Source organism: Octopus bimaculoides, chromosome 8 (assembly GCF_046866305.1).
Source record: "Octopus bimaculoides isolate indiv1 chromosome 8, ASM4686630v1, whole genome shotgun sequence".
Lineage (NCBI taxonomy): Eukaryota > Metazoa > Mollusca > Cephalopoda > Octopoda > Octopodidae > Octopus > Octopus bimaculoides.
In genome coordinates this window covers 21,005,478-21,015,477 of record NC_142935.1, presented here as the reverse complement: position 1 = coordinate 21,015,477, position 10,000 = coordinate 21,005,478, and the positions used below count along the sequence as shown (strand labels likewise).

At 32.4% G+C, this 10,000-nt stretch overlaps 1 long non-coding RNA gene across 3 annotated transcripts in view; it reads right to left on the bottom strand.

Moving 5' to 3' along the window:
• Positions 1–10,000, bottom strand: part of LOC128248507 (uncharacterized) — a 71,632-nt gene that overhangs the window by 11,983 nt on the left and 49,649 nt on the right. The window contains exons 3-4 of one of the 3 annotated variants that reach the window (XR_008264677.2): positions 6,549–6,646; positions 5,866–6,301 (exon numbers count right to left, since the gene is read on the bottom strand). This is a non-coding gene — a long non-coding RNA (uncharacterized LOC128248507). Of the gene's footprint in view, positions 1–5,865; positions 6,647–10,000 lie in introns of those variants that run through there. The other 2 variants (XR_016242757.1, XR_016242756.1) reach the window with 2 other exon arrangements.

The following is a 10,000-nucleotide window of genomic DNA, read 5'->3' as shown; positions in this document are numbered from 1 at the left end:
TAATGCTTTCATGAAAAGTATATCACTGAATTCGAAAAAAAAAACGAAAAAAAAACAACCATCTATTATCCTATTTGAATTGGGAGAGAGAAAAATATTTCACCAGTTAGCAAGTGAATTATTACTAACTCTATGTTCAACGAAGTAATCAATAGAGACTCGGATGCAAAACTCTTTCGAAAAGTTGCATTTTATATACTTTTCAATTACATTTGTATCTAATTGAATCTATGATATTTCCTATAAAAATTAAAACACTGTTTTATTTATAAATAACCACTAATTTTATAATAACTTGCACGTTTTATAATTCATATGTACGCTTTTGAATTTTGTAATATCGCTACTGTTTGAAAGGCCGATACATCGGGATAAAATTTAAGTGCACATCTGTGGGTGGTGAGTGGAAGGTTGTGCATATGAAACTATGTACGTATAGGGATAGATAAAGAGAGAGAGAGGGGGCGAGAGAGGAGACGAGAGAGAAATAGAGATAGAAATAGAGACCCACACACATATATCTATGTGTGTGGCAGAATCGCTACCACGGCAAGCAAAATGCTTTGCGGCATTTCGCCCGACTTTACGTTCTTAGTTCAAATTCCACCGACGTCGACTTTGCAGTTCATCCTTGTGGGGGTTCATAAAAAAAGAACCAATTATACACTGAGGTCGATGTAATCAACTAGTCCCGTGCACGGAAATTGCTGCCCTTGTGCCAAAATTTCAAACGTGTATATATATATATATATATATATATATATATATATATACTCATTACTCTTTTACTCTTTTACTTGTTTCAGTCATTTGACTGCGTCCATGCTGGAGCACCGCCTTTAGTCGAGAAAATCGACCCCGGGACTTATTCTTTGTAAGCCTAGTACTTATTCTTTCGGTTTCTTTTTGCCGAACCGTTAAGTTACGGGGACGTAAACACGCCAGCATCGGTTGCCACCGCGATATTGGGGGGACAAACACAGACACACAAACAAACACACACACACACACACACACACACACACACACACATACACACACACACATATGCATATATATACATATATATATAAGTTCGATCGATAGACAGATAGATACATACATACATACGTACATACGTACATACCTACATACATACATACATACGTACATACATACATACAAACATACATACATAAATACATGTTGATAGATATACTGATAAGATGAGAGAGAGAAAAAACGGAATGAAATAGAAAAGGACTCAGAAACTGTTAAACATAGGGAGAGACATACATACATACATATATACATGTGTGCGCGTGCATGTGTGTACATGCATGTGTGTTGGAAAGTGCACGTCAATTTCAGCGTGTATGATAAGAGGGGGTGGGGGGGAGTACGCACCTGATAACACTACTTTTACATACATATTCGTAGAAGTAGAATGATGAAAATTGACTGAACATATTTTCACTTTCCATGTAACAATGCAATCAATTTTCATACACCCCCACACACACGCACGCAAATATATGCACACACACGCGCGCACACACACGCGCACACACACAATATGTGCATGAAATGGTATTGGCGTTCGCTTTTCTACTCCCACAACTATGCTAATGCCTAATTCTATATTCCTTTCCCCTTCTTCTCATCTCACTTTTTTTTCTCTTTATCCATCTTTGACTCGTTTCCCTATTTCCACTAAAACGCATGCATGTATGAAAACGCATTGGCCTGACGTGAATAAATGTGCTCGAGTTTGCGTATGTGTAGGCGTCTGTGGGCGTGCATGTGCACGTGTGTACGTGTGGATGTGTGTGTGTGTGAGCATATCTGTGTGTGTGTGAATAGGTATTTTGAGATTGAGAGATAGATTGATATTCACATGCCCACATCCATATATATGTATACAGCTACAAAATATTCAATAGCACAACGGTATATATACACATGTGCATATGTGTAGCGTATATATACATTCATATATGTGTGCCTGATATGTGTGTGTGCGTGTCTGCGTGTGTGCATGTGTGTGTGTGTGTGTGTGTGTATGTGTGTGTATTATTGATGTCACAAGAATTCATAAACTTCTGTGATAACGGGAAATCATTCATTTTTGAAATAGTCAAAGTCTGTTTAGACTCTTTCTATCCAAAGAGGTTTCTCAGCCCAATATTTGCAGACGGTTATTTATAACTTTACGTGTGTGCTTCGAGATATACTATTCCCAAAATTATACACATGTACACAATAATACACATACACATATGTGCATACACACACGTACATATACGTATTCTGTATATATATATATATATATAACATAAATACTTACATTTAAGATTACACTGAAATCTATACACACACACATATAATATATATATATATATATATATTATATATGTGTGTGTGTGTGTGTGTATGAATGTACATATTATGTATCTATGTAGGTATCTATGTATATATGTATATGTAATTAGTATGTATGCGATATGAGTGTGTATCTGTATACATATATCAGTATCTCTACCATGTGCGGTTTACCATGTATGCATCTAATGGCATATCTCTGATTATTAGCTTCAGTATAAGCTCCACATTTTAGGTATCATCCCTGCTTCTTAGAAGAATGCTCATTTATCTTTCTGATCCAGTATATTTTATTGACAGGTATGGTTAAAACTAGGATTGTAGGGCAATCTCGATATTTTTGGGGGGGATGTATTCTGTCTTTACATTCCTCTTTTTTTTATATATTCTATGTCAACATCTTATCTTTTTATTTTAGTGGATATAAAAAGCATTTTGACACTTCCTACAGATAAGCGTAACGTAATGTCTATGTATTTCTTTGTATTCATTTCTACCTCTTTTTCTTTCTCAATTTTTTTTCATATGTATGCACACATACACACACACATACAAAGAGGCACACACACAAAACACACACACTCACGAAGATATACATATATATTCACATATATATACACACATATACATATGTACGTGCACACACACACATATATATACACATGTATGTATATATAGATATGTTTATATATAGACAGATTGATAGATAGATAGATAGACAGATAGATAGATAGATAGATAGAGAAACAGAAAGATACATACATATATATATATATATACATACATATGTGTGTATATATATATAGTTACATATATATACATATATACATGAATGTAGATATATTATTGTATGTGTTTTTTGTGTATGTATATATATATATATATATATATATATATATATACACTCACACACATATATATATATACAGGTATGCATATATATGTATATATATATTCACCCGCACACTCACGCACACACACACACACACACACACACACACACACAAATATATATATATATATATATATATATCTATATATACATAGATGCATACATAAACGTGTATTCACATAATCATAAATACATATATATACATCAGTATATTACTCTGTGTGTGACATATATCCATACTTAGCGTTGCATATATACCAAAGAAGTTAAATTTCTATAGTATTTTATACCTTTCTGAATATGGAATCGTGTGTAGAAGTACATGCATTTGGCAATGTAAGAAACACCTGTGTGTAGGTGACGAATATATTATAGCCTTGATATTTTCAATCAATATTTATGATCCTTAATTATAGGCTCCTCAACTAGAAGAACGACGCCCACGTTTATATAAAACCAAACGTATCTACACATACATTTCACCGAAGATATTGATATACACACATTCCTTCATGCATATTTATGCCTCTTGATTTTGTGTATATATATATATATATATATATATATATATATATATATATATATATATATATATATATATATATATGTATATATGAATATAAAAGTATAAAGGACATTTTTTTAGCTTCTTAAAGAGAATAACATATATGGGCATAAATATATGTACATGTGTGTCAAAATCACCTCTTTTTCACTTATCTCTCTGTATTTATATCGTAATGTAACATGGTACAATATGCATACACATACACATACATACACACATGCGTGTATATATATATATATATATATATATATATATATATATATATTTATATGCGTAGATACATAAATATATACATATATATATATATATCCGTATATATGTATATAAATATAAATGTATATAAATATATATGTATATAAATATATATATATATACATATATAAATATATATATATATATATATATATATATATATATATATATATATATATATATATATATATATATATATCCATGTATATATATATATATATATATCCATGTATATATACAGATATATGTATATATATTTTTGTGCATATGTGTGTGTATGTATTCATACGTGTTTACATATGTATATATACATAACACACGAATACATATGTATGCATTATATATGTGCGTGTGACAGGGAGCAAGCACATGGGAACATATTTATTTTATTGAAAGAAAAGCAGTTAAATCCACTAATATATTTTAACGCTACAATGTTTTTATTCTTATTCATATTGTTTATTCGAATTCTTAGTATTATAGACTGGAATTGAAATATACGACGTGTACCAATTATTCCAAGAGCTCTACAATTGAGTTGGCAGACCCACCATCATAAAACCTGATTTGGAATTACCATATTCTGACTTATATTGCTTCCATTATCTTTAATACTTTCTGTAAAGTAAAAGTTACTTTAAATTATCAACTAGATCTTATATATATTTACAGTTATTATCTTCACAACTGGAATATTTTCCTAACTGATATTAGCTCCTTGCTGCGTGCGTGTGTATGTCAGCTGACATGTGTGTGTTCGTGCGCGCACGGATGCTTGCACGCGTGTGTGTATGTGTTTTTGCATTCAATGTTGCTGCGTAGATTCAGCTGAAATAAAATTTCATTTCCCCCAGGTTTCGCATAACTAACGGTTACATTCATAATAATATAATCGATGAGGTAAAAAAAAAAAATGATTAAATACTTCTATATATTTAGTGATAGTAAGAAAGCTACTTTCATAACTGATTCGTGAACCACAAAATTTATTGAATATTAATTCGCTTATGAGAATAACATCTTGACAATCATCCCTGAATATTCCTTAAGAGATAAATTATGTTTGTTCTTTTGTTTTTATTATTTCTGTTATATATAATATTTGCGTCACTAGCATAGGATATGGAATCTTTTTTAAAACGGGGGCCACATTTTTCATGAACGAAACACTTTGAAACTTGGAACACTGGTAGAATGTGTCATATAAAACATCTTTTTCTCTTAGTCTTCTTAAAGAAAAAAGAAATCCATAAGTTATTCCATGTTAAAGTTGCCGTATTTCTGTAATTTCAACCAATCACTGACGTCCAATCAGCCGATATACATTAAGTGCCGACTACATAAACAAACAATTCTGAAACAATTCTATCGGTGATAGGGTTAGGGTTAGGGTTAGGGTTAGGGTTAGGGTTAGGGTTAGGGTAAAACAGTAAATTTAAAAAGAAAAAAGCAAATAAAACGAAGAAAAAAAAAGAAAATGAAAAAAGCAAATTTAAAATGAAAAAAGCAAATAAAACGAAGCTATGGCTTAATCAGGCAAAGGAGTAAATGTAAACAACTGAATACTTGTCAGTGATTGGTTGAAATTATCGAAATAAGACAATTTTTTACATGAAATAAATTCGAATACAAAAATATTTTTCTGATCTATAACACAAAATAGATAAGTATACGAAGTTTGAAAGTCTTTCGGTACCAAAAATACTACGTAAAACATTAATGAAAAATGTGTCCTCCGTTTTAAAAAAGATCCAGGATATGTATTTATCAATGCATGTGTCTTTTATTAATTTCTACTATATAAAGCAATTTTTTTCTACGTATGTATATATGTTTGAAGTAGCAGAAATTCTACGCGGGTGGTCATGTTGCATAAACACCTTACTTTGTTTTATAATTTTAGATGAGAATGTCATACACCTACAACTTTAAGAATACAGTGTAGTTCGGCAAGTATACTCACTACTGAAAAAGCAGCACGGTTGATATAAAAGCGATGGGTTTTAAATAATCGCAGATCAAGCGCCGAAGTCATGATGTCGCAAGAGCTGATTCTGATATCATGGTTACCATGATGTTAGGAGCATCTTCAGAATGTATGAGGAGATAATGCTATTCCAATAGCATTCTACTTTATCGAATGAGTAAATAAAATGATGAGATTGTTTGAAGTATCCGACAGGAAATAAATAACCGAAACAATACTTTTCTTTTCCTCTTTTTTCATTCTGAAAGAAAAAAAAAAACAGCATCGAGTCGATCAAATCTAAAACAAAACACTATGTTCATAAATCTCGATATCGTAAGTTCAGTTCACCAATCCATTCTGTTTGTCCCTCTTCATTTCCCCCTGATTTACGAGAGAATCGTAGAAATAGTGTACTAAAATAGACATTCCATCACAACTTATCAGAAATGACTATCAGCAAAATAATGTGGCTTCTTCACCAAACGAAACAAATCGAGACTACAGACCTTATCCAGCCATCTCGTTTATGGTTCTACCATTAGGTTTACTACCGGTTGCTTTTATTGTAGAGTCTGTCCTGCAATTCTTTCTTCAGTCATTCTCACTGCAAAATTAAAGAAACGGACAAGCATAGGAGGGAACCGTTAAAACTAGCAGCTATTATTATTGTTTCTGTTTACTACAAACATCCCAATATAATGAATGAACAAAAGCCAGATAGAAACAAAAATTGCTACTGCTATAGCACTTAAGAGATGGTCCGAGTTTTAATTAATTAAGTTAGATAAATGGGATAGGAAAATAATTCGCAACAAATACAAATCTGTATCATCTTTTAGGAAATTAAACAAAACCCTGGCCTCAGTTATTCGTTACTCACAAAGCCAAGAACAGATATTTTCTAAACTTTAGCTACTATTTTCATATAAAATCTGATTTTCCTGATTACGAAAGTATTCTTACCTGTTTTAGCAAGTGGGATGCAGATACAAGCTTATTAGACTCCATTAGTCCAATTTACATAATTACCAAAATTTAGCAAAGGCAAATATCGAAGGACAAATATTTTCCCTTAAGCGTGAAATTGAATTTTTACTGAAAATAAATCTTAATAACTTTAGTTTCTCCTATTAGGAAATAGACTTCAATTCTTAAGGACATTTTTGACGATTGTTATACAATAGCTATCTAAATGTATGATACGGGCTCTCTAGATGTATTTCACTTAGGTCAAGGTTTAAAACAATATATGTAATGTATGTGACTTCTAAATAGTTTAGAAGAGAGGCAGAAGAGTAGAGTACAAAAGGAGTAATAGTTGAACCTGAGAAAGAGAAATCTAAATTGAAGGCTCTGGCATTTTACTATTCGAAGGACAATGTTTCAACGAATACTGTTTTGAGTTCTAAAAATAAATTATTTTTGTGATATTCAAGAGAGTAAAATCCTTCAAAGGGTTCTCTGTCGCAAAATGACAAATTTGCTCAATAAATTTTTCAAAGCGTATAGTATAGTTAGCGGGAAAAAAGGTCGTCCTCATGCCCTTTTTACAACCTCATACACTGGTGGATACAATTAAGGATTGTAGCTGCTAACCGAATTTCAAGCCCCGCTTGCAAGATAGATGCCCAGAGGTGGTGCTGAATCGAGCGATGGATTAAATTTCCCTCCCAAGTTCTAAACGCTGGGACTTGAAAATAGAACACAAGGAGCGAGGTAAACACTGCAAGTCATTTCGAATGTTGCTCTAACGTCTCTGCCAATTCGCCCTCAAGAAATGTTTAGTGTCTAATTCACTGTTTATACAAATTCGCACTTTGGATTTTAATTTTCTGTTTGCAATCAGTTCATTTGGTGGATTAAAGTTCTTGGGAGTGGAATGCATATCTCATTTTCTGATGTTCTCTCCCCATCAAGGAATTTAAATCTGATGCCGATGTAGGAAAAAATTATAGCTTTATTGTTGGTGACATTTTCGTATTTATTCATTATCAGTCTTCATTGTACATTTATAGAGAATTTGAGAGAAATATTCTCCTAAACAACCCGACTTATTCTTTCTGACAAGGCCTGTGTTCTGAAAAACTAAAAAAAAATATTTCTATAGGTTTTTGACCTTTGTTCTCAACACTATTTTGGTTGAAATTTTTTAACGTTTTCAAAAAAGAAAAAGAAAAACATTTCCGTTTGACCTGGGTAGTTTAATATTATCCTGGAATAAAAGTGTCGAGAAAGTGAGACGATATCTAATTGTCTCCTATTATTCTTCGAATGACGTTTGTTGATAAAAGGTCAAACTAAAAGAAAAGAATTTACAGACTAAGTAGTATAACATTTAGAACGTAATAGTAAAAATAAAGAAAACATTAAAAAAAAAACTAGAAACAAAAGAGAGAAAAAAACAGCTTTGGTAATACAATTATAAAAATAAAGGTAACTGAACGAGGGAGTCTGATGTTTTATAAACAATACATGATCATTGCATTGTTTGACGATTAAGTAGAGTCTAATGTCCATATAGATAATATATCCCTTTGTTAGTTGAATCGGTGCCCAAGTTCATATCTCCTTTTGAGCATTGTAAAACGCAAAATATAATTGTCCTCAAGACTGGAATAAATTTTAAGCTCTGTCGTGCAGCACCAGTTTCTTTTGGCGGTTTAGATGATTACAATAGAATATGTATCTTGTAAAATTTCCAGTGACCAAGGTATCCATTCTCAGATTTAAAAGATCTGCCTAAATAAGCAATGCAAACCATCCGGTAGATTGGAGCTCAGGTAATCATCAGTTCGTGAGTTATCCACTTGTATCCAAAGCATCAATTGCCTATCATAGACATTAAGAGTGTAATGCTTTGTAAGTCTACATGCCAGAGATGACAGTTTAATAACGTTAATACTACTAGTATCAAAGGAGAGGTTACATTTTATGATACGATGTCGCACCAAAAATGTCGTACCAGGGCTAGTTCTATAGCGCGCCAACAGATGGAAGTATACGGATGTATGTGCAGCGACAGCTAGTAGTGACCTTCCTGAAGCTGTGTGCCCAGGGACATTGTTGTGTTTACTTCGCAAATTGTGAAATTTGTGTTTTTTGTGGTCACGTGTATGCTGTAACCTGAATTATATCATGGACAGGAACAAAGAGCCACCGTGAAATTTTGCGTTAAACTTGGGAAATCTGCTACATCAGTACTTATGTAGTACTTTGTTTGTATTGACCTCATAAGGACTTTAGTCGGGGCATACGTCGTAGGGTTTGAATACTGACCATTAAAGCAGTAATAAAAAATCCCCGCTCCTTGTGCCTGAGGTTGTATCCATTGCCACAAATAAAATGACTATGTAATTCTCCATATTTTCCATCTTCTCCCATTCTTTTGTGTTTAGTTTATGGTTTTATCATTCGTCAAATACTGTTTTACTCGTTTTTTTTATTTCTGTAGATTTTTTGTTATTCCTTTTTCTGCCATATGACAATTCTAAAAAAAAAAGGTGGGTGGAAACGAAAGAAAACTAATTTCGACGCCGTAAATCACGTGAGATATTTTTTTGCTATAATTCAGAACCTTACCCGTTTATCAAATATTGTTTGGGCAGTTTTCTGCGCCAATTCTAGTAAAATTGTAAATGGGTTCAGGCGTCATACGTAAGATAAAAATTACAGCAAAAGTCAGAATAGAAATATTGTTTTCTAATTTTGGCACAAAGCCAGAAATTACGGGGAAGGGACTTAGTTGATTGGATCGATCCCAACGTTCAACTGGTACTTCTTTCATTGAAAGATGAAAGGCAAAGTCTATTCTGTAAGCTCGCTGCTTTAATCTGAGGAAATCATTGAATTGATGAATATAGCATAATCACTAATATGAAACTTGGATGTTTTAGATGAAACTTAGATTTTGAAACCATTCCTACAGTCTATAGGAGAGTGAATACAGATTATGATAGAT